Here is a 24486-nt window from a genome sequence, read left to right on the forward strand (position 1 = left end):
ACGGGGGCAAGGAAGGAACAATACGAGGAGAAATATGAGAAAGACGAATGGAAAGAGAGACCTGTAAGCGAGATAGCTGGACAGAAAGAGGGAGGTGGTGAAGAGGAACAGGAACTACAGGAGGGGTAAAAAGTCAAAGCACAACAGAGGCGAGAGAAAGGATGTTGCAAGGACCACGCCAGATAGTGAAGACAGTAGCGATCACGGCAGTCCTGGAGAGATAGGAAACCAGTGTCAACATACAAGCTGAGGGCGGATGTCGAACGAATGGCACCAGGGCCGAGACGCAACACAGTATGGTGCAAAGCATCAAGACGGCGAAGAGTAGAAGGAGAAGCAGACAAGTAAGCAGGGCAACCATAATCGAGTTTAGACAGGACGAGTGAGGAATGTATGCCTATCCACCCCCCAAGAAGTATGGGATGACCTTAAGGAGGGAAAGGGCCTTAAAGCATTCAGCGCGGAGGTAAGAGATATGGGGAGACCAAGACAAACGAGTGTCAAAGATTAACCCCAGAAGCTTAGCGAAATCCTTGTACACAAGGGGATGTCCATAAAGAGACAAAGAGGAACGAAGAATGCCACGCTTCCAAATAAAAGTCATAGCACAAGTCTTAGATGCAGAGAACTTGAAACCATGACTGGTGGCCCAAGATGACACGGCATCAATCGCAAGTTGAAGCCGCCGTTGAAGGAGAGGCGAATCATCACCCCGACAGCAAAGGGTAAGATCGCCAACATAGAGAGCGGAGAAGATGCCTGAAGGAAGGAGGAAAGACGACCATTGAGAGCAACCAGAAAAAGAGTAGTACTCAGAACACTGCCTTGGGGCACACCCTCGTATTGCTGAAAAGGGGCAGAGAGAGTGGTACCAAGCCTCACCTGAAAGGAACGACGAGAGAGGAAACTTTGGAGGAAGAGAGGGCGATTCCCACGAAGGCCAAAAGAATGAAGTTGGGACGGAATATGACACCGCCAGGTAGTGTTGTCAGCCTTTTCCAGGTCAAAAAGGACGGCAACAACGGAGGTCTTCGCAGCAAAAGCAGTACGAATATAGACCTCCAAGTTCACCAGGACATCTGTCGTGCTGCGGCACTTGCGGAAACCAAATTGAGAAGGGGAGAGGAGGTGATGGTGTTCCAGGAACCACATCAGACGAACGTTAACCATACGTTCAAAGAGTTTACAGACACAACTTGTGAGGGCAATAGGGCGAAAGTCCTTAGGGGAAGTTCCCAGAGACCCTGGTTTGCGAACAGGGAGGACAACGGCATCGAGCCAGTCCTCAGGGACTGACGACGACTCCCAGATCCGATTATACAGACTCAGTAAATACTGAGACGTGCCCGGAGGGAGATGGCGAAGCATCTCGTAATGAATACCATCGGAGCCCGCCGCCGTAGAACCGCAGAGGGCCAGGGCAGACTGGAGCGCAGAGAGAGAGAGAAGGGATCTTTATAGGGAAGGCTGAGATGAGTGTAGAAATCTAAAGGACGAAATTGAAGGACAGGTTTACGAAGAAGGAAAGATGATGCAGGGGTTGAGCTCTGCTCTTTCGGCCCGCCTCTCAACTGTCAATCAATCAACTGTTACTAACTACTAACTAATTTTGTTGTTGTTTCCCCCCCCCCCAAACACACAGAGCACAGTAGGCTCAGGAACGTGTACATTAGTTGATTTACAGTTGAGAGGCGGGACCAAAGAGCCAAAGCTCAACCCCCGCAAGCACAATTAATTAGGTGAGTACATGCACACCCAGGAAGCAGCACGAAGAAGCTGTCTAACTCCCAGGTACCTATTTACTGCTAGTTAACAGGTGCATCAGGGTGAAGGAAACTCTGCCCATAAGTTTTCCGGCGGTTCGAACCCCGGTCCCTAGGTCCACGAGTATGGAGCGCTGTTCACTCGGCCACCTCCCACCCGCGTGTGTGTGCTTACCTATTTGTACTCACCTATTTGTGCCTTTTGAGCTTCGGCTCTTTGGTCCCGCCTCGCAACTGTCAATCAACTGGTGTTTACTAGTTGTTTACTAGTTGTGTTTTGCGGGGGTTGAGCTTTGCTCTTTCGGCCCGCCTCTCAACTGTCAATCAACTGTTTACTAACTACTTTTTTTTTTTTTCCCCACACCACACACACACACCCCAGGAAGCAGCCCGTTACAGCTGACTAACTCCCAGGTACCTATTTACTGCTAGGTAACAGGGGCACTTAGGGTGAAAGAAACTTTGCCCATTTTTTTTTTTTTTTGAGATATATACAAGAGTTGTTACATTCTTGTAGAGCCACTAGTACGCGTAGCGTTTCGGGCAGGTCCCTGGAATACGATCCCCTGCCGCGAAGAATCGTTGTTACAACCAAGTACACATTTTACTGTTGCGTTAAACAGAGGCTACAGTTAAGGAATTGCGCCCAGTAAATCCTCCCCGGCCAGGATACGAACCCATGACATAGCGCTCGCGGAACGCCAGGCGAGTGTCTTACCACTACACCACGGAGACTGCTGCCACGGAGACTGATTTGTTTCTGCCTCGTGCGGGAATCGAACCCGCGCCACAGAATTACGAGTCCTGCGCGCTATCCACCAGGCTACGAGGCCCCAGTACAGGTGTACAGGTTCCTGAGCCTACTGGGCTCTATCATATCTACATTTGAAACTGTGTATGGAGTCAGCCTCCACCACATCACTGCCTAATGCATTCCATCCGTTAACTACTCTGACACTGAAAAAGTTCCTTCTAACGTCCCTGTGGCTCATGTGGGTACGCAGTTTCCACCTTTGTCCCCTTGTGCTGTTTATCCTTGTCTACCCTGTCAATTCCCCTGAGGATTTTGTAGGTTGTGATCATGTCTCCCCTTACTCTTTTGTCTTCCAGTGTCGTAAGGTGCATTGTGTGTGTGTGTGTGTGTGTGTGTGTGTGTGTGTGTGTGTGTGTGTGTGTGTGTGAATAATTAATTTCGTCAGGGACAGGTAGCCTGTGATATATAATGTGACGTGAAAATGGTTGTTAGCGCAGTCTCTTAAGGGCAGATGGAATTCCGGTCACATTAAACAAAAAATAATATAAAATAAACTAGAGTGCTTACCAACTTCACACTGAGGTAACTACAGGATAAAACATAAGGAAAGAAAAACTTAATACTTTACTACGAAAAATTATTTTAACCAATTTACATAAATAAAAATAGTTTCAAAACTTAGCTTACCTACAGTAAGCAAAAAAAAAAAAAAATATACAAATTTACGTTTCGTTAAAGTACAAACAATAAAATGGTGCAGGAATACTGTAGCCAGGCTGTAGGAATACTGTAGCCAGGCTGTAGGAGTACTGTAGCCTGGCTGTAGGAGTACTGTAGCCAGGCTGTAGGAATACTGTAGCCTGGCTGTAGGAATACTGTAGCCAGGCTGTAGGAATACTGTAGCCTGGCTGTAGGAATACTGTAGCCAGGCTGTAGGAGTACTGTAGCCTGGCTGTAGGAGTACTGTAGCCAGGCTGTAGGAGTACTGTAGCCAGGCTGTAGGAGTACTGTAGCCTGGCTGTAGGAGTACTGTAGCCAGGCTGTAGGAATACTGTAGCCTGGCTGCAGGAATACTGTAGCCAGGCTGTAGGAATACTGTAGCCTGGCTGTAGGAATACTGTAGCCAGGCTGTAGGAGTACTGTAGCCTGGCTGTAGGAGTACTGTAGCCTGGCTGTAGGAGTACTGTAGCCAGGCTGTAGGAGTACTGTAGCCTGGCTGTAGGAGTACTGTAGCCAGGCTGTAGGAATACTGTAGCCTGGCTGCAGGAATACTGTAGCCAGGCTGTAGGAGTACTGTAGCCAGGCTGTAGGAATACTGTAGCCTGGCTGTAGGAATACTGTAGCCAGGCTGTAGGAGTACTGTAGCCTGGCTGTAGGAATACTGTAGCCTGGCTGTAGGAATACTGTAGCCAGGCTGTAGGAATACTGTAGCCTGGCTGTAGGAATACTGTAGCCAGGCTGTAGGAGTACTGTAGCCTGGCTGTAGGAATACTGTAGCCTGGCTGTAGGAATACTGTAGCCTGGCTGTAGGAATACTGTAGCCAGGCTGTAGGAATACTGTAGCCTGGCTGTAGGAATACTGTAGCCAGGCTGTAGGAGTACTGTAGCCTGGCTGTAGGAATACTGTAGCCTGGCTGTAGGAATACTGTAGCCTGGCTGTAGGAATACTGTAGCCTGGCTGTAGGAATACTGTAGCCTGGCTGTAGGAATACTGTAGCCAGGCTGTAGGAATACTGTAGCCTGGCTGTAGGAGTACTGTAGCCAGGCTGTAGGATTACTGTAGCCAGGCTGTAGGAATACAGTAGCCAGGCTGTAGGATTACTGTAGCCAGGCTGTAGGATTACTGTAGCCAGGCTGTAGGAATACAGTAGCCAGGCTGTAGGATTACTGTAGCCAGGCTGTAGGAATACTGTAGCCAGGCTGTAGGATTACTGTAGCCAGGCTGTAGGAATACTGTAGCCAGGCTGTAGGAATACAGTAGCCAGGCTGTAGGATTACTGTAGCCAGGCTGTAGGAATACAGTAGCCAGGCTGTAGGAGTACTGTAGCCTGGCTGTAGGATTACTGTAGCCAGGCTGTAGGATTACTGTAGCCAGGCTGTAGGATTACTGTAGCCAGGCTGTAGGATTACTGTAGCCAGGCTGTAGGAATACTGTAGCCTGGCTGTAGGAGTACTGTAGCCTGGCTGTAGGAATACTGTAGCCAGGCTGTAGGATTACTGTAGCCAGGCTGTAGGATTACTGTAGCCAGGCTGTAGGAATACTGTAGCCTGGCTGTAGGAGTACTGTAGCCTGGCTGTAGGAATACTGTAGCCAGGCTGTAGGAGTACTGTAGCCTGGCTGTAGGAGTACTGTAGCCTGGCTGTAGGAATACTGTAGCCTGGCTGCAGGAATACTGTAGCCTGGCTGTAGGAATACTGTAGCCTGGCTGTAGGAATACTGTAGCCTGGCTGTAGGAGTACTGTAGCCTGGCTGTAGGAGTACTGTAGCCTGGCTGTAGGAGTACTGTAGCCTGGTTGTAGGAATACTGTAGCCAGGCTGCAGGAATACTGTAGCCTGGCTGTAGGAATACTGTAGCCTGGCTGTAGGAATGCTGTAGCCTGGCTGTAGGAGTACTGTAGCCTGGCTGTAGGAGTACTGTAGCCTGGCTGTAGGAATACTGTAGCCTGGCTGTAGGAGTACTGTAGCCTGGCTGTAGGAATACTGTAGCCTGGCTGCAGGAATACTGTAGCCTGGCTGCAGGAATACTGTAGCCTGGCTGTAGGAATACTGTAGCCTGGCTGTAGGATTACTGTAGCCAGGCTGCAGGAATACTGTAGCCAGGCTGCAGGAATACTGTAGCCTGGCTGTAGGAGTACAGTAGCCAGGCTGCAGGAATACTGTAGCCTGGCTGTAGGAGTACAGTAGCCAGGCTGCAGGAATACTGTAGCCAGGCTGCAGGAATACTGTAGCCAGGCTGCATGAATACTGTAGCCAGGCTGTAGGAATACTGTAGCCTGGCTGTAGGAATACTGTAGCCAGGCTGCAGGAATACTGTAGCCAGGCTGCAGGAATACTGTAGCCAGGCTGTAGGAGTACAGTAGCCAGGCTGTAGGAATACTGTAGCCTGGCTGTAGGAATACTGTAGCCAGGCTGTAGGAGTACAGTAGCCAGGCTGTAGGAGTACAGTAGCCTGGCTGTAGGAATACTGTAGCCAGGCTGTAGGAATACTGTAGCCAGGCTGCAGGAATACTGTAGCCTGGCTGTAGGAATACAGTAGCCAGGCTGCAGGATTACTGTAGCCTGGCTGTAGGAGTACAGTAGCCTGGCTGCAGGAATACTGTAGCCAGGCTGTAGGAATACTGTAGCCAGGCTGCAGGATTACTGTAGCCTGGCTGTAGGAGTACTGTAGCCAGGCTGTAGGAATACTGTAGCCAGGCTGCAGGATTACTGTAGCCTGGCTGTAGGAATACTGTAGCCAGGCTGCAGGATTACTGTAGCCTGGCTGTAGGAGTACAGTAGCCTGGCTGCAGGAATACTGTAGCCAGGCTGTAGGAATACTGTAGCCAGGCTGCAGGAATACTGTAGCCAGGCTGCAGGAATACTGTAGCCAGGCTGCAGGAATACTGTAGCCAGGCTGCAGGAATACTGTAGCCAGGCTGTAGGAATACTGTAGCCTGGCTGTAGGAATACTGTAGCCAGGCTGCAGGAATACTGTAGCCAGGCTGCAGGAATACTGTAGCCAGGCTGTAGGAGTACTGTAGCCTGGCTGTAGGAGTACTGTAGCCAGGCTGCAGGAATACTGTAGCCAGGCTGTAGGAGTACAGTAGCCAGGCTGTAGGAGTACAGTAGCCAGGCTGTAGGAATACTGTAGCCAGGCTGTAGGAATACTGTAGCCTGGCTGCAGGAATACTGTAGCCAGGCTGTAGGAGTACAGTAGCCTGGCTGTAGGAATACTGTAGCCTGGCTGTAGGAGTACTGTAGCCAGGCTGTAGGAATACTGTAGCCAGGCTGCAGGAATACTGTAGCCTGGCTGTAGGAGTACAGTAGCCAGGCTGCAGGAATACTGTAGCCAGGCTGTAGGAATACTGTAGCCAGGCTGTAGGAGTACAGTAGCCAGGCTGTAGGAATACTGTAGCCTGGCTGTAGGAGTACAGTAGCCAGGCTGCAGGAATACTGTAGCCAGGCTGTAGGAGTACTGTAGCCTGGCTGTAGGAATACTGTAGCCTGGCTGTAGGAATACTGTAGCCAGGCTGTAGGAGTACTGTAGCCTGGCTGTAGGAATACTGTAGCCTGGCTGCAGGAATACTGTAGCCAGGCTGTAGGAGTACAGTAGCCAGGCTGTAGGAGTACAGTAGCCTGGCTGTAGGAATACTGTAGCCAGGCTGTAGGAATACTGTAGCCAGGCTGCAGGAATACTGTAGCCTGGCTGTAGGAATACAGTAGCCTGGCTGTAGGAATACTGTAGCCAGGCTGCAGGATTACTGTAGCCTGGCTGTAGGAGTACTGTAGCCAGGCTGTAGGAATACTGTAGCCAGGCTGTAGGAATACTGTAGCCTGGCTGTAGGAATACTGTAGCCTGGCTGCAGGAATACTGTAGCCAGGCTGTAGGAATACTGTAGCCAGGCTGCAGGAATACTGTAGCCAGGCTGCAGGAATACTGTAGCCAGGCTGCAGGAATACTGTAGCCAGGCTGTAGGAGTACAGTAGCCAGGCTGCAGGAATACTGTAGCCAGGCTGTAGGAGTACAGTAGCCAGGCTGCAGGAATACTGTAGCCAGGCTGTAGGAGTACAGTAGCCAGGCTGCAGGAATACTGTAGCCAGGCTGTAGGAGTACAGTAGCCAGGCTGCAGGAATACTGTAGCCAGGCTGCAGGAATACTGTAGCCAGGCTGCAGGAATACTGTAGCCAGGCTGCAGGAATACTGTAGCCAGGCTGTAGGAATACTGTAGCCAGGCTGCAGGAATACTGTAGCCAGGCTGTAGGAATACTGTAGCCTGGCTGTAGGAATACTGTAGCCAGGCTGTAGGAATACTGTAGCCTGGCTGTAGGAGTACAGTAGCCAGGCTGCAGGAATACTGTAGCCTAGCTGTAGGAATACTGTAGCCAGGCTGCAGGAATACTGTAGCCAGGCTGCAGGAATACTGTAGCCAGGCTGCAGGAATACTGTAGCCTGGCTGTAGGAATACTGTAGCCTGGCTGTAGGAATACTGTAGCCAGGCTGCAGGAATACTGTAGCCAGGCTGTAGGAGTACTGTAGCCTGGCTGTAGGAATACTGTAGCCAGGCTGCAGGAATACTGTAGCCAGGCTGCAGGAATACTGTAGCCTGGCTGTAGGAATACTGTAGCCAGGCTGCAGGAATACTGTAGCCAGGCTGTAGGAATACTGTAGCCTGGCTGTAGGAATACTGTAGCCAGGCTGTAGGAGTACTGTAGCCTGGCTGTAGGAATACTGTAGCCTGGCTGTAGGAATACTGTAGCCTGGCTGTAGGAATACTGTAGCCTGGCTGTAGGAATACTGTAGCCTGGCTGCAGGAATACTGTAGCCAGGCTGTAGGAGTACTGTAGCCTGGCTGCAGGAATACTGTAGCCAGGCTGTAGGAGTACTGTAGCCTGGCTGTAGGAATACTGTAGCCAGGCTGCAGGAATACTGTAGCCTGGCTGTAGGAATACTGTAGCCTGGCTGTAGGAATACTGTAGCCAGGCTGTAGGAGTACTGTAGCCTGGCTGTAGGAATACTGTAGCCTGGCTGTAGGAATACTGTAGCCTGGCTGTGTAACAAACTAGGCTGTTGTAAGAATTATCCAGAGTGGTTTATCGACAAAAGAGAATGGGAAGCTGAGCCGCATGGTGACCTGACCCCCAGGGGAATTCGCGGTGGAAATAACCAACGCTTTGTTCATAGCTGCGTATAATGAACCATCCTATAGTATTCAGCAATTTAGAGAAAATTAGCCTTTATTCATTTTGCATTAAAATTGTATTGTATAATAGTACTGGATACAATATCAAGAGTATTCTAATTATTGCGTTTAAGTCACCATCAGTGACGTCACGAATCGGATCTAACTTTTAAGGCGGAGTGACCGGCGGTCATAGGTCATCAGGGGTTGACAGGTCTACTATTTCTACTATTTCTACAAGTTTTAATAACCATTTTTGTGATCGGGAACAGCTCTGCCGTTAGATGTTTGTAATTTAATTCAGTAAAATAATTCAACCAGTCTGGATCAATTAAGTACAACAGAGTTTAATTGTTATAACTTAAACCTTGCTAGTAACTGGGTAGAACTTTGACTAGGCGGAAGGATACAAGGTTCTAGTCTGGGCTAGGCCAGACGAGGACAGAGCAGTGTGGTCACGGAAGCAGCTAGGAGAGGTCAAACATCTTACCTCTCCCCTAGACCAGCCAAGACATCCAGCTGGTCGCCCAAGGTATAGTTGCTATTGTTAAGTATAGAAATAGTCTCATTTGCCACTCAGGTCAAGTAGGGAGTGTTAAAGTGATAGGGAGTGAACATATTTAGATTTTGTTTTAGTTTTCTTTTAATAAATTAAATTTGTTATTAATTTGCATTTTATTGTTTCCATGTGTTTTATGTGTATACTTGTCCTGGTCACGTGGTCCACACGAGGCAGAGTTGCATTGGGCGCCGATTCTAACATCGAATCGGAATTATCATTACCGTGTAATTTATTCCACACTCAAGGTCATCGTTTATAGTGGGGATCAAGCCCCTAGGTTGATTAATTAGCGTGATCGATCCAGACCTCGATCATTGCTCTTGTATTACTGGTCTGGTGGTGGCAGCAGAGGTGACTCTAGGGTTTTGTTCAGAGCTTAGGTCACGTCATACTGGGTGTAGAATCCTAAGTCGGTCAATCGTCTTAGGACCACGTGGCGTGGAGTTGGCTTTGTTAAAAGTTTTGGAGTCCCTGGGTTTAGAAATAAAAGTAAGAATACGGGTAGAGGGAGTAGAAAGAAGGAAGTAGAGAGAGAGGAACCCTAACCCGTGTTACAGCTGTAGGAGTACTGTAGCCTGGCTGTAGGAATACTGTAGCCTGGCTGTAGGAATACTGTAGCCAGGCTGTAGGAATACTGTAGCCTGGCTGTAGGAGTACAGTAGCCTGGCTGTAGGAGTACTGTAGCCTGGCTGTAGGAGTACTGTAGCCTGGCTGTAGGAATACTGTAGCCAGGCTGTAGGAGTACTGTAGCCTGGCTGTAGGAATACTGTAGCCTGGCTGTAGGAGTACAGTAGCCTGGCTGTAGGAGTACTGTAGCCTGGCTGTAGGAATACTGTAGCCAGGCTGCAGGAATACTGTAGCCAGGCTGTAGGAGTACTGTAGCCTGGCTGTAGGAATACTGTAGCCAGGCTGCAGGAATACTGTAGCCAGGCTGCAGGAATACTGTAGCCTGGCTGTAGGAATACTGTAGCCAGGCTGCAGGAATACTGTAGCCAGGCTGTAGGAATACTGTAGCCTGGCTGTAGGAATACTGTAGCCAGGCTGTAGGAGTACTGTAGCCTGGCTGTAGGAATACTGTAGCCTGGCTGTAGGAATACTGTAGCCTGGCTGTAGGAATACTGTAGCCTGGCTGTAGGAATACTGTAGCCTGGCTGCAGGAATACTGTAGCCAGGCTGTAGGAGTACTGTAGCCTGGCTGCAGGAATACTGTAGCCAGGCTGTAGGAGTACTGTAGCCTGGCTGTAGGAATACTGTAGCCAGGCTGCAGGAATACTGTAGCCTGGCTGTAGGAATACTGTAGCCTGGCTGTAGGAATACTGTAGCCAGGCTGTAGGAGTACTGTAGCCTGGCTGTAGGAATACTGTAGCCAGGCTGTAGGAATACTGTAGCCTGGCTGTAGGAGTACTGTAGCCTGGCTGTAGGAATACTGTAGCCTGGCTGTAGGAATACTGTAGCCAGGCTGTAGGAATACTGTAGCCTGGCTGTAGGAGTACAGTAGCCTGGCTGTAGGAGTACTGTAGCCTGGCTGTAGGAGTACTGTAGCCTGGCTGTAGGAATACTGTAGCCAGGCTGTAGGAGTACTGTAGCCTGGCTGTAGGAATACTGTAGCCTGGCTGTAGGAGTACAGTAGCCTGGCTGTAGGAGTACTGTAGCCTGGCTGTAGGAGAACTGTAGCCTGGCTGTAGGAATACTGTAGCCAGGCTGTAGGAGTACTGTAGCCTGGCTGTAGGAGTACAGTAGCCAGGCTGCAGGAATACTGTAGCCTGGCTGTAGGAGTACAGTAGCCAGGCTGCAGGAATACTGTAGCCAGGCTGTAGGAGTACTGTAGCCTGGCTGTAGGAGTACAGTAGCCAGGCTGCAGGAATACTGTAGCCTGGCTGTAGGAGTACAGTAGCCAGGCTGCAGGAATACTGTAGCCAGGCTGTAGGAGTACTGTAGCCTGGCTGTAGGAGTACAGTAGCCAGGCTGCAGGAATACTGTAGCCTGGCTGTAGGAATACTGTAGCCAGGCTGCAGGAATACTGTAGCCTGGCTGTAGGAATACTGTAGCCTGGCTGTAGGAATACTGTAGCCTGGCTGTAGGAATACTGTAGCCTGGCTGTAGGATTACTGTAGCCAGGCTGTAGGAATACTGTAGCCTGGCTGTAGGAGTACAGTAGCCTGGCTGTAGGAGTACTGTAGCCTGGCTGTAGGAGTACTGTAGCCTGGCTGTAGGAGTACAGTAGCCTGGCTGTAGGAGTACTGTAGCCTGGCTGTAGGAATACTGTAGCCAGGCTGCAGGAATACTGTAGCCTGGCTGTAGGAATACTGTAGCCTGGCTGTAGGAGTACAGTAGCCAGGCTGTAGGAATACTGTAGCCTGGCTGTAGGAATACTGTAGCCTGGCTGTAGGAATACTGTAGCCTGGCTGTAGGAATACTGTAGCCTGGCTGTAGGAATACTGTAGCCTGGCTGTAGGAATACTGTAGCCAGGCTGTAGGAGTACAGTAGCCTGGCTGTAGGAGTACAGTAGCCTGGCTGTAGGAGTACAGTAGCCTGGCTGCAGGAATACTGTAGCCAGGCTGTAGGAATACTGTAGCCTGGCTGTAGGAGTACTGTAGGCTGGCTGCAGGAATACTGTAGCCTGGCTGTAGGAGTACTGTAGCCTGGCTGTAGGAGTACAGTAGCCTGGCTGTAGGAATACTGTAGCCAGGCTGCAGGAATACTGTAGCCTGGCTGTAGGAGAACAGTAGCCTGGCTGTAGGAATACTGTAGCCAGGCTGCAGGAATACTGTAGCCAGGCTGTAGGAATACTGTAGCCAGGCTTTAGGAGTACTGTAGCCTGGCTGTAGGAATACTGTAGCCTGGCTGTAGGAGTACTGTAGCCTGGCTGTAGGAGTACTGTAGCCAGGCTGTAGGAGTACTGTAGCCTGGCTGTAGGAGTACTGTAGCCAGGCTGTAGGAATACTGTAGCCTGGCTGTAGGAGTACAGTAGCCAGGCTGTAGGAATACTGTAGCCTGGCTGTAGGAATACTGTAGCCTGGCTGTAGGAGTACAGTAGCCAGGCTGTAGGAATACTGTAGCCTGGCTGTAGGAGTACAGTAGCCTGGCTGTAGGAATACTGTAGCCAGGCTGCAGGAATACTGTAGCCTGGCTGTAGGAGTACAGTAGCCTGGCTGTAGGAATACTGTAGCCAGGCTGCAGGAATACTGTAGCCAGGCTGTAGGAATACTGTAGCCTGGCTGTAGGAGTACTGTAGCCTGGCTGTAGGAGTACTGTAGCCTGGCTGTAGGAGTACTGTAGCCTGGCTGTAGGAATACTGTAGCCTGGCTGCCGGAATACTGTAGCCTGGCTGTAGGAGTACTGTAGCCAGGCTGTAGGAGTACTGTAGCCTGGCTGTAGGAGTACAGTAGCCTGGCTGTAGGAGTACTGTAGCCAGGCTGCAGGAATACTGTAGCCTGGCTGTAGGAATACTGTAGCCAGGCTGTAGGAGTACTGTAGCCTGGCTGTAGGAGTACAGTAGCCAGGCTGTAGGAATACTGTAGCCTGGCTGTAGGAGTACTGTAGCCAGGCTGCAGGAATACTGTAGCCTGGCTGTAGGAATACTGTAGCCAGGCTGTAGGAGTACTGTAGCCTGGCTGTAGGAGTAGAGTAGCCAGGCTGTAGGAATACTGTAGCCTGGCTGTAGGAGTACTGTAGCCTGGCTGCAGGAATACTGTAGCCTGGCTGTAGGAATACTGTAGCCTGGCTGTAGGAATACTGTAGCCTGGCTGCAGGAATACTGTAGCCAGGCTGTAGGAGTACTGTAGCCTGGCTGCAGGAATACTGTAGCCAGGCTGTAGGAGTACTGTAGCCTGGCTGTAGGAATACTGTAGCCAGGCTGCAGGAATACTGTAGCCTGGCTGTAGGAATACTGTAGCCTGGCTGTAGGAATACTGTAGCCAGGCTGTAGGAGTACTGTAGCCTGGCTGTAGGAATACTGTAGCCTGGCTGTAGGAATACTGTAGCCTGGCTGTAGGAGTACTGTAGCCTGGCTGTAGGAATACTGTAGCCTGGCTGTAGGAATACTGTAGCCAGGCTGTAGGAATACTGTAGCCTGGCTGTAGGAGTACAGTAGCCTGGCTGTAGGAGTACTGTAGCCTGGCTGTAGGAGTACTGTAGCCTGGCTGTAGGAATACTGTAGCCAGGCTGTAGGAGTACTGTAGCCTGGCTGTAGGAATACTGTAGCCTGGCTGTAGGAGTACAGTAGCCTGGCTGTAGGAGTACTGTAGCCTGGCTGTAGGAATACTGTAGCCAGGCTGCAGGAATACTGTAGCCAGGCTGTAGGGGTACTGTAGCCTGGCTGTAGGAATACTGTAGCCAGGCTGCAGGAATACTGTAGCCAGGCTGCAGGAATACTGTAGCCTGGCTGTAGGAATACTGTAGCCAGGCTGCAGGAATACTGTAGCCAGGCTGTAGGAATACTGTAGCCTGGCTGTAGGAATACTGTAGCCAGGCTGTAGGAGTACTGTAGCCTGGCTGTAGGAATACTGTAGCCTGGCTGTAGGAATACTGTAGCCTGGCTGTAGGAATACTGTAGCCTGGCTGTAGGAATACTGTAGCCTGGCTGCAGGAATACTGTAGCCAGGCTGTAGGAGTACTGTAGCCTGGCTGCAGGAATACTGTAGCCAGGCTGTAGGAGTACTGTAGCCTGGCTGTAGGAATACTGTAGCCAGGCTGCAGGAATACTGTAGCCTGGCTGTAGGAATACTGTAGCCTGGCTGTAGGAATACTGTAGCCAGGCTGTAGGAGTACTGTAGCCTGGCTGTAGGAATACTGTAGCCAGGCTGTAGGAATACTGTAGCCTGGCTGTAGGAGTACTGTAGCCTGGCTGTAGGAATACTGTAGCCTGGCTGTAGGAATACTGTAGCCAGGCTGTAGGAATACTGTAGCCTGGCTGTAGGAGTACAGTAGCCTGGCTGTAGGAGTACTGTAGCCTGGCTGTAGGAGTACTGTAGCCTGGCTGTAGGAATACTGTAGCCAGGCTGTAGGAGTACTGTAGCCTGGCTGTAGGAATACTGTAGCCTGGCTGTAGGAGTACAGTAGCCTGGCTGTAGGAGTACTGTAGCCTGGCTGTAGGAGTACTGTAGCCTGGCTGTAGGAATACTGTAGCCAGGCTGTAGGAGTACTGTAGCCTGGCTGTAGGAGTACAGTAGCCAGGCTGCAGGAATACTGTAGCCTGGCTGTAGGAGTACAGTAGCCAGGTTGCAGGAATACTGTAGCCAGGCTGTAGGAGTACTGTAGCCTGGCTGTAGGAGTACAGTAGCCAGGCTGCAGGAATACTGTAGCCTGACTGTAGGAGTACAGTAGCCAGGCTGCAGGAATACTGTAGCCAGGCTGTAGGAGTACTGTAGCCTGGCTGTAGGAGTACAGTAGCCAGGCTGCAGGAATACTGTAGCCTGGCTGTAGGAATACTGTAGCCAGGCTGCAGGAATACTGTAGCCTGGCTGTAGGAATACTGTAGCCTGGCTGTAGGAATACTGTAGCCTGGCTGTAGGAATACTGTAGCCTGGCTGTAGGATTACTGTAGCCAGGCTGTAGGAATACTGTAGCCTGGCTGTAGGAGTACAGTAGCCTGGCTGTAGGAGTACTGTAGCCTGGCTGTAGGAGTACTGTAGCCTGGCTGTAGGAGTACAGTAGCCTGGCTGTAGGAGTACTGTAGCCTGGCTGTAGGAATACTGTAGCCAGGCTGCAGGAATACTGTAGCCTGGCTGTAGGAATACTGTAGCCTGGCTGTAGGAGTACAGTAGCCAGGCTGTAGGAATACTGTAGCCTGGCTGTAGGAATACTGTAGCCTGGCTGTAGGAATACTGTAGCCTGGCTGTAGGAATACTGTAGCCTGGCTGTAGGAATACTGTAGCCTGGCTGTAGGAATACTGTAGCCAGGCTGTAGGAGTACAGTAGCCTGGCTGTAGGAGTACAGTAGCCTGGCTGTAGGAGTACAGTAGCCTGGCTGCAGGAATACTGTAGCCAGGCTGTAGGAATACTGTAGCCTGGCTGTAGGAGTACTGTAGGCTGGCTGCAGGAATACTGTAGCCTGGCTGTAGGAGTACTGTAGCCTGGCTGTAGGAGTACAGTAGCCTGGCTGTAGGAATACTGTAGCCAGGCTGCAGGAATACTGTAGCCTGGCTGTAGGAGTACAGTAGCCTGGCTGTAGGAATACTGTAGCCAGGCTGCAGGAATACTGTAGCCAGGCTGTAGGAATACTGTAGCCAGGCTTTAGGAGTACTGTAGCCTGGCTGTAGGAATACTGTAGCCTGGCTGTAGGAGTACTGTAGCCTGGCTGTAGGAGTACTGTAGCCAGGCTGTAGGAGTACTGTAGCCTGGCTGTAGGAGTACTGTAGCCAGGCTGTAGGAATACTGTAGCCTGGCTGTAGGAGTACAGTAGCCAGGCTGTAGGAATACTGTAGCCTGGCTGTAGGAATACTGTAGCCTGGCTGTAGGAGTACAGTAGCCAGGCTGTAGGAATACTGTAGCCTGGCTGTAGGAGTACAGTAGCCTGGCTGTAGGAATACTGTAGCCAGGCTGCAGGAATACTGTAGCCTGGCTGTAGGAGTACAGTAGCCTGGCTGTAGGAATACTGTAGCCAGGCTGCAGGAATACTGTAGCCAGGCTGTAGGAATACTGTAGCCTGGCTGTAGGAGTACTGTAGCCTGGCTGTAGGAGTACTGTAGCCTGGCTGTAGGAGTACTGTAGCCTGGCTGTAGGAATACTGTAGCCTGGCTGCAGGAATACTGTAGCCTGGCTGTAGGAGTACTGTAGCCAGGCTGTAGGAGTACTGTAGCCTGGCTGTAGGAGTACAGTAGCCTGGCTGTAGGAGTACTGTAGCCAGGCTGCAGGAATACTGTAGCCTGGCTGTAGGAATACTGTAGCCAGGCTGTAGGAGTACTGTAGCCTGGCTGTAGGAGTACAGTAGCCAGGCTGTAGGAATACTGTAGCCTGGCTGTAGGAGTACTGTAGCCAGGCTGCAGGAATACTGTAGCCTGGCTGTAGGAATACTGTAGCCAGGCTGTAGGAGTACTGTAGCCTGGCTGTAGGAGTAGAGTAGCCAGGCTGTAGGAATACTGTAGCCTGGCTGTAGGAGTACTGTAGCCTGGCTGTAGGAATACTGTAGCCTGGCTGTAGGAGTACTGTAGCCTGGCTGTAGGAGTACTGTAGCCAGGCTGCAGGAATACTGTAGCCTGGCTGTAGGAGTACTATAGCCAGGCTGCAGGAATACTGTAACCTGGCTGTAGGAGTACTGTAGCCTGGCTGTAGGAGTACTGTAGCCTGGCTGTAGGAGTACTGTAGCCAGGCTGCAGGAATACTGTAGCCTGGCTGAAGGAGTAGTGTAGCCAGGCTGTAGGAGTACTGTAGCCTGGCTGTAGGAGTACTGTAGCCTGGCTGTAGGAGTACTGTAGCCTGGCTGTAGGAGTACTGTAGCCTGGCTGTAGGAGTACTGTAGCCTGGCTGCAGGAATACTGTAGCCTGGCTGTAGGAGTACTGTAGCCTGGCTGTAGGAGTACTGTAGCCTGGCTGTAGGAATACTGTAGCCAGGCTGCAGGAATACTGTAGCCTGGCTGTAGGAGTACTGTAGCCTGGCTGTAGGAGTACTGTAGCCTGGCTGTAGGAGTACTGTAGCCTGGCTGTAGGAGTACTGTAGCCTGGCTGTAGGAATACTGTAGCCAGGCTGTAGGAATACTGTAGCCTGGCTGTAGGAGTACTGTAGCCTGGCTGTAGGAGTACTGTAGCCTGGCTGCAGGAATACTGTAGCCTGGCTGTAGGAGTACTGTAGCCTGGCTGTAGGAGTACTGTAGCCTGGCTGTAGGAGTACTGTAGCCTGGCTGTAGGAATACTGTAGCCAGGCTGTAGGAATACTGTAGCCAGGCTGTAGGAGTACTGTAGCCTGGCTGTAGGAGTACTGTAGCCTGGCTGCAGGAATACTGTAGCCTGGCTGTAGGAGTACTGTAGCCTGGCTGTAGGAGTACTGTAGCCTGGCTGTAGGAGTACTGTAGCCTGGCTGTAGGAGTACTGTAGCCTGGCTGTAGGAGTACTGTAGCCTGGCTGCAGGAATACTGTAGCCTGGCTGTAGGAGTACTGTAGCCTGGCTGTAGGAGTACTGTAGCCTGGCTGTAGGAATACTGTAGCCTGGCTGTAGGAATACTGTAGCCAGGCTGTAGGAGTACTGTAGCCAGGCTGTAGGAGTACTGTAGCCTGGCTGTAGGAATACTGTAGCCTGGCTGTAGGAATACTGTAGCCAGGCTGTAGGAGTACTGTAGCCAGGCTGTAGGAGTAGTGTAGCCTGGCTGTAGGATTACTGTAGCCAGGCTGTAGGAGTAGTGTAGCCTGGCTGTAGGATTACTGTAGCCAGGCTGTAGGAGTACTGTAGCCTGGCTGTAGGAGTACTGTAGCCTGGCTGTAGGAATACTGTAGCCTGGCTGTAGGAGTACTGTAGCCTGGCTGTAGGAATACTGTAGCCTGGCTGTAGGAGTACTGTAGCCTGGCTGTAGGAATACTGTAGCCAGGCTGTAGGAGTAGTGTAGCCTGGCTGTAGGATTACTGTAGCCAGGCTGTAGGAGTACTGTAGCCTGGCTGTAGGAGTACTGTAGCCTGGCTGTAGGAGTACTGTAGCCTGGCTGTAGGAATACTGTAGCCTGGCTGTAGGAATACTGTAGCCAGGCTGCAGGAATACTGTAGCCTGGCTGTAGGAGTACTGTAGCCAGGCTGTAGGAGTACTGTAGCCTGGCTGTAGGAGTACTGTAGCCTGGCTGTAGGAATACTGTAGCCAGGCTGTAGGAGTACTGTAGCCTGGCTGTAGGAATACTGTAGCCTGGCTGTAGGAATACTGTAGCCAGGCTGTAGGAGTACTGTAGCCAGGCTGTAGGAATACTGTAGCCTGGCTGTAGGAATACTGTAGCCTGGCTGTAGGAATACTGTAGCCTGGCTGTAGGAGTACTGTAGCCAGGCTGCAGGAATACTGTAGCCTGGCTGTAGGAGTACTGTAGCCAGGCTGTAGGAGTACTGTAGCCAGGCTGCAGGAATACTGTAGCCTGGCTGTAGGAGTACAGTAGCCAGGCTGCAGGAATACTGTAGCCTGGCTGTAGGAGTACTGTAGCCAGGCTGCAGGAATACTGTAGCCTGGCTGTAGGAGTACTGTAGCCTGGCTGTAGGAGTACTGTAGCCAGGCTGTAGGAATACTGTAGCCAGGCTGTAGGAGTACAGTAGCCAGGCTGCAGGAATACTGTAGCCTGGCTGTAGGAATACTGTAGCCTGGCTGTAGGAATACTGTAGCCAGGCTGCAGGAATACTGTAGCCTGGCTGTAGGAGTACAGTAGCCAGGCTGTAGGAGTACTGTAGCCTGGCTGTAGGAATACTGTAGCCTGGCTGTAGGAATACTGTAGCCTGGCTGTAGGAATACTGTAGCCTGGCTGTAGGAATACTGTAGCCTGGCTGTAGGAATACTGTAGCCTGGCTGCAGGAATACTGTAGCCTGGCTGTAGGAATACTGTAGCCAGGCTGTAGGAGTACTGTAGCCTGGCTGTAGGAATACTGTAGCCTGGCTGTAGGAGTACTGTAGCCTGGCTGTAGGAGTACAGTAGCCAGGCTGTAGGAGTACTGTAGCCAGGCTGCAGGAATACTGTAGCCAGGCTGCAGGAATACTGTAGCCTGGCTGTAGGAATACTGTAGCCTGGCTGTAGGAGTACAGTAGCCAGGCTGCAGGAATACTGTAGCCAGGCTGCAGGAATACTGTAGCCTGGCTGTAGGAATACTGTAGCCTGGCTGTAGGAGTACTGTAGCCAGGCTGCAGGAATACTGTAGCCTGGCTGTAGGAATACTGTAGCCAGGCTGTAGGAGTACTGTAGCCAGGTTGCAGGAATACTGTAGCCTGGCTGTAGGAGTACAGTAGCCTGGCTGTAGGAATACTGTAGCCAGGCTGTAGCCAGGCTGTAGCCAGGCTGTAGCCAGGCTGTAGGAGTACTGTAGCCAGGCTGCAGGAATACTGTAGCCTGGCTGTAGGAATACTGTAGCCTGGCTGTAGGAGTACTGTAGCCAGGCTGCAGGAATACTGTAGCCTGGCTGTAGGAATACTGTAGCCAGGCTGTAGGAGTACTGTAGCCAGGCTGCAGGAATACTGTAGCCTGGCTGTAGGAGTACAGTAGCCTGGCTGTAGGAATACTGTAGCCAGGCTGTAGCCAGGCTGTAGGAGTACTGTAGCCTGGCTGTAGGAATACTGTAGCCTGGCTGTAGGAGTACAGTAGCCAGGCTGTAGGAGTACAGTAGCCAGGCTGCAGGAATACTGTAGCCAGGCTGCAGGAATACTGTAGCCTGGCTGTAGGAATACTGTAGCCTGGCTGTAGGAGTACTGTAGCCAGGTTGCAGGAATACTGTAGCCTGGCTGTAGGATTACTGTAGCCTGGCTGTAGGAGTACTGTAGCCTGGCTGTAGGAATACTGTAGCCTGGCTGTAGGAATACTGTAGCCTGGCTGTAGGAATACTGTAGCCAGGCTGTAGGAGTACTGTAGCCAGGCTGCAGGAATACTGTAGCCTGGCTGTAGGAGTACAGTAGCCTGGCTGTAGGAATACTGTAGCCAGGCTGTAGCCAGGCTGTAGCCAGGCTGTAGCCAGGCTGCAGGAATACTGTAGCCTGGCTGTAGGAATACTGTAGCCTGGCTGTAGGAATACTGTAGCCAGGCTGTAGGAGTACAGTAGCCTGGCTGTAGGAATACTGTAGCCTGGCTGTAGGAATACTGTAGCCTGGCTGTAGGAATACTGTAGCCTGGCTGTAGGAGTACTGTAGCCTGGCTGTAGGAGTACTGTAGCCTGGCTGTAGGAGTACTGTAGCCTGGCTGTAGGAATACTGTAGCCTGGCTGCAGGAATACTGTAGCCAGGCTGTAGGAGTACTGTAGCCTGGCTGTAGGAGTACTGTAGCCAGGCTGTAGGAGTACTGTAGCCTGGCTGTAGGAATACTGTAGTCAGGCTGTAGGAATACTGTAGCCAGGCTGTAGCCAGGCTGTAGCCAGGCTGTAGCCAGGCTGTAGCCAGGCTGTATGAGTACAGTAGCCTGGCTGTAGGAATACTGTAGCCTGGCTGTAGGAGTACTGTAGCCAGGCTGTAGGAGTACTGTAGCCTGGCTGTAGGAATACTGTAGCCTGGCTGTAGGAGTACTGTAGCCTGGCTGTAGGAATACTGTAGCCTGGCTGTAGCCAGGCTGTAGGAATACTGTAGCCTGGCTGTAGGAGTACTGTAGCCTGGCTGTAGCCAGGCTGTAGGAATACTGTAGCCTGGCTGTAGCCTGGCTGTAGGAATACTGTAGCCTGGCTGTAGGAGTACTGTAGCGTGGCTGTAGGAATACTGTAGCCTGGCTGTAGCCAGGCTGTAGGAATACTGTAGCCTGGCTGTAGCCTGGCTGTAGGAATACTGTAGCCTGGCTGTAGGAGTACTGTAGCCTGGCTGTAGGAATACTGTAGCCTGGCTGTAGCCAGGCTGTAGGAATACTGTAGCCTGGCTGTAGGAATACTGTAGCCTGGCTGTAGCCAGGCTGTAGCCAGGCTGTAGCCAGGCTGTAGGAGTACTGTAGCCTGGCTGTAGGAATACTGTAGCCTGGCTGTAGGAGTACTGTAGCCTGGCTGTAGGAATACTGTAGCCAGGCTGTAGCCAGGCTGTAGGAATACTGTAGCCTGGCTGTAGCCAGGCTGTAGGAATACTGTAGCCTGGCTGTAGGAATACTGTAGCCTGGCTGTAGGAATACTGTAGCCTGGCTGTAGGAATACTGTAGCCAGGCTGTAGGAGTACTGTAGCCTGGCTGTAGGAATACTGTAGCCTGGCTGTAGGAGTACTGTAGCCTGGCTGTAGGAGTACTGTAGCCTGGCTGTAGGAGTACTGTAGCCTGGCTGTAGGAATACTGTAGCCTTGCTGTAGGAGTACTGTAGCCTGGCTGTAGGAGTACTGTAGCCTGGCTGTAGGAGTACTGTAGCCAGGCTGTAGGAATACTGTAGCCAGGCTGTAGGAATACTGTAGCCAGGCTGTAGGAGTACTGTAGCCTGGCTGTAGGAGTACTGTAGCCAGGCTGTAGGAGTACTGTAGCCAGGCTGTAGGAGTACTGTAGCCAGGCTGTAGGAGTACTGTAGCCTGGCTGTAGGAATACTGTAGCCAGGCTGTAGGAATACTGTAGCCAGGCTGTAGGAATACTGTAGCCAGGCTGTAGGAATACTGTAGCCTGGCTGTAGGAATACTGTAGCCAGGCTGTAGGAATACTGTAGCCTGGCTGTAGGAGTACTGTAGCCTGGCTGTAGGATTACTGTAGCCAGGCTGTAGGAATACTGTAGCCTGGCTGTAGGAGTACTGTAGCCTGGCTGTAGGATTACTGTAGCCAGGCTGTAGGAATACTGTAGCCTGGCTGTAGGAGTACTGTAGCCTGGCTGTAGGATTACTGTAGCCAGGCTGTAGGAATACTGTAGCCTGGCTGTAGGAGTACTGTAGCCAGGCTGTAGGAGTACTGTAGCCTGGCTGTAGGAGTACTGTAGCCAGGCTGTAGGAGTACTGTAGCCAGGCTGTAGGAATACTGTAGCCAGGCTGTAGGAATACTGTAGCCTGGCTGTAGGATTACTGTAGCCAGGCTGTAGGAGTACTGTAGCCTGGCTGTAGGAGTACTGTAGCCTGGCTGTAGGAATACTGTAGCCAGGCTGCAGGAATACTGTAGCCTGGCTGTAGGAGTACTGTAGCCAGGCTGTAGGAGTACTGTAGCCAGGCTGTAGGAATACTGTAGCCAGGCTGTAGGAATACTGTAGCCTGGCTGTAGGATTACTGTAGCCAGGCTGTAGGAGTACTGTAGCCTGGCTGTAGGAGTACTGTAGCCTGGCTGTAGGAGTACTGTAGCCAGGCTGTAGGAATACTGTAGCCAGGCTGCAGGAATACTGTAGCCAGGCTGCAGGAATCTACTGCCTCACAGAGACGTATGTTAGCCGTATGACTGTCAGAAGATGCTCACCAAACTGACTGGGAGATGGATTCTTCAATAACGAATTGTAAAAGCACTTATAACAGGAACATAATTGAATCTGCTTTAATACAGATCACAAAAGAAAGTAATTTGAACATTAGCAATGATTTATATAACTTAGATCCATTTTTGATAGATCAATTAAAGGACGATTTGAGTAGGAACATTGATACACATTTGTCTCACTAATTCATTGTAAATATTTACTATCTTATGATATTATTATCCATGTGTGGGCCTATTGTTGGGTATAAATGGGAGCTGCCTCGTACAGGCCAATAGGCCTTATGCATTTCTTATGCGGCTCATATTTGTGTCAACCTAATTCCCATTAATTTTTCGTTGTACCTCGCCTCACTTCACCTCTCTCTCTCTCCTGCCTATATATGTCCAATACTTGACCTTTAAAATCACTCCTTCTGAAGATGTATTAATATACGAAAGTACTTAAGGAAATTCCTGTTTCAATTTTCCTCCGTGGTCTGACACTGTCATATTTTTAATCACGTGTTTATTTTCGTGATTTACACACACATACACACAAAAACCTAGAAGAAAACCCAGACATAATAGCACTCACAGAAACAAAGCTAACGAAAACTATAACAAACGCAGTGTTTCCACAGGGCTACTATGTAGTGAGGAAAGAGAGAGGAGGGCGAGGAGGAGGTGGTGTAGCTTTACTACTAAGAGAAGGTTGGAGTTTCGAAGAGATGGTAATTCAGAACTGTGAAGGTTTCAGACTACATATCAGGCACCATAGCAACTGGAGGACAGAAAATTATAGTAGTAGTCATATATAACCCCCCACCGAATGTCAGAAGACCCAGACAGGAATATGATAGAAACAACTTGGCCACCATCAATATAATAGAGAGAGCAGCTTCTGTGGCTAGCAGGAACGGATCCAGACTACTAATCATGCGAGACTTCAATCATGGGAAGATAGATTGGGAGAACAGAGACCCACATGGAGGCCCAGACACATGGAGAGCTAAGCTGCTGGATGTGGCAACAAGAAACTTTCTAAGTCAACACGTCAAGGGACCGACAAGAAGGAGAGGAGGGGGTGAACCAGCCTTGCTTGATCTGATATTTACCCTAAATGAGTCAGATATAAGGGAAGTTAAGTTGGAAGCCCCCTTGGGAATGAGTGATCATAGTGTATTTAGCTTTGAGTACCTGGTTGAGCTAGGAATTTTCACCCCCAAAAAAGAACTGGGAAACAAAGGGCTGGCGTACCGAAAGGGAAACTATGAGGAGATGAATAAATTCCTATGGGATATACATTGGGACACAGAACTCTGAACCAAGTCCGTACAAGACATGATGGACTATGTCACCCAAAAATGTCAGGAGGCTGTAAGCAGGTTTGTCCCAGCCCAACAGGAAAAAACAGAGAAGCAAAGGAAGAATCCGTGGTTTAATAGGGAATGTATGAAAGGAAAGGAGCAGAACAAAAGGGCATGGAGGAACTTCCGTAATAACAGAACACCAGAAAGTAGAGAGAGATACCAGAGAACCAGGAACGAGTATGTCAGTGTGAGAAGAGCAGCTGAGAACAGGTATGAAAATGATATAGCTAATAAAGCCAAGACCGAACCCAAGCTACTACACAGTCACATCAGGAGGAAGACAACAGTGAAGGAACAGGTGATGAAACTTTGGGTGGCGAGGACAGGTACACAGAGAATGACAAAGAGGTGTGTGAAGAACTCAACAAAAGGTTCCAGGAGGTTTTTACAATAGAACAGGGAGAAGTCACGGTGCTAGGAGAAGTGGCAGCAAACCAGGTGACCTTGGAAAGGTTCGAAATTACAAGAGATGATGTCAAGAAGCACCTATTGGAGCTGGATGTGAGAAAAGCTGTTGGGCCGGATGGAATCTCGCCATGGGTATTGAAAGAGTGTGCAGGAGCACTTTGCCTACCACTCTCCATAGTGTATAGTAGGTCACTGGAAACGGGAGACCTACCAGAAATATGGAAGACTGCTAATGTAGTACCAATATTTAAAAAGGGTGACAGACAAGAGGCACTGAACTACAGGCCAGTGTCCTTAACTTGTATACCATGCAAGGTGATGGAGAAGATCGTGAGAAAAAACCTAGTAACACATCTGGCGAGAAGAGACTTCGTGACAACCCATCAACATGGGTTCAGGGAGGGTAAATCTTGCCTTACAGGATTGATAGAATTCTACGATCAGGTGACAAAGATTAAGCAAGAAAGAGAAGGATGAGCGGACTGCATTTTTTTGACTGTCGGAAAGCCTTCGACACAGTACCCCATAAAAGGTTGATGCATAAGCTGGAGAAACAGGCAGGAGAAACTGGTAGGGCGCTCCAGTGGATAAGGGAGTACCTAAGCAATAGGAAGCAGAGAGTTACAGTGAGGGGTGAGACCTCAGAATGGCGTGAAGTCACCAGTGGAGTCCCACAGGGCTCTGTACTTGGACCTATCCTGTTTCTGATATACATAAATGATCTCCCAGAGGGTATTGACTCATTCCTCTCAATGTTTGCTGACGACG

At 50.4% G+C, this 24486-nt stretch overlaps 1 protein-coding gene across 1 annotated transcript in view; it reads right to left on the reverse strand.

Moving 5' to 3' along the window:
* Positions 1–24486, reverse strand: part of Galphai (G protein alpha i subunit) — a 264680-nt gene that overhangs the window by 196663 nt on the left and 43531 nt on the right. The gene's annotated exons all lie outside the window — the stretch shown is intronic.

This window comes from Procambarus clarkii, chromosome 58 (assembly GCF_040958095.1).
Source record: "Procambarus clarkii isolate CNS0578487 chromosome 58, FALCON_Pclarkii_2.0, whole genome shotgun sequence".
Taxonomy (NCBI): Eukaryota; Metazoa; Arthropoda; class Malacostraca; order Decapoda; family Cambaridae; genus Procambarus; species Procambarus clarkii.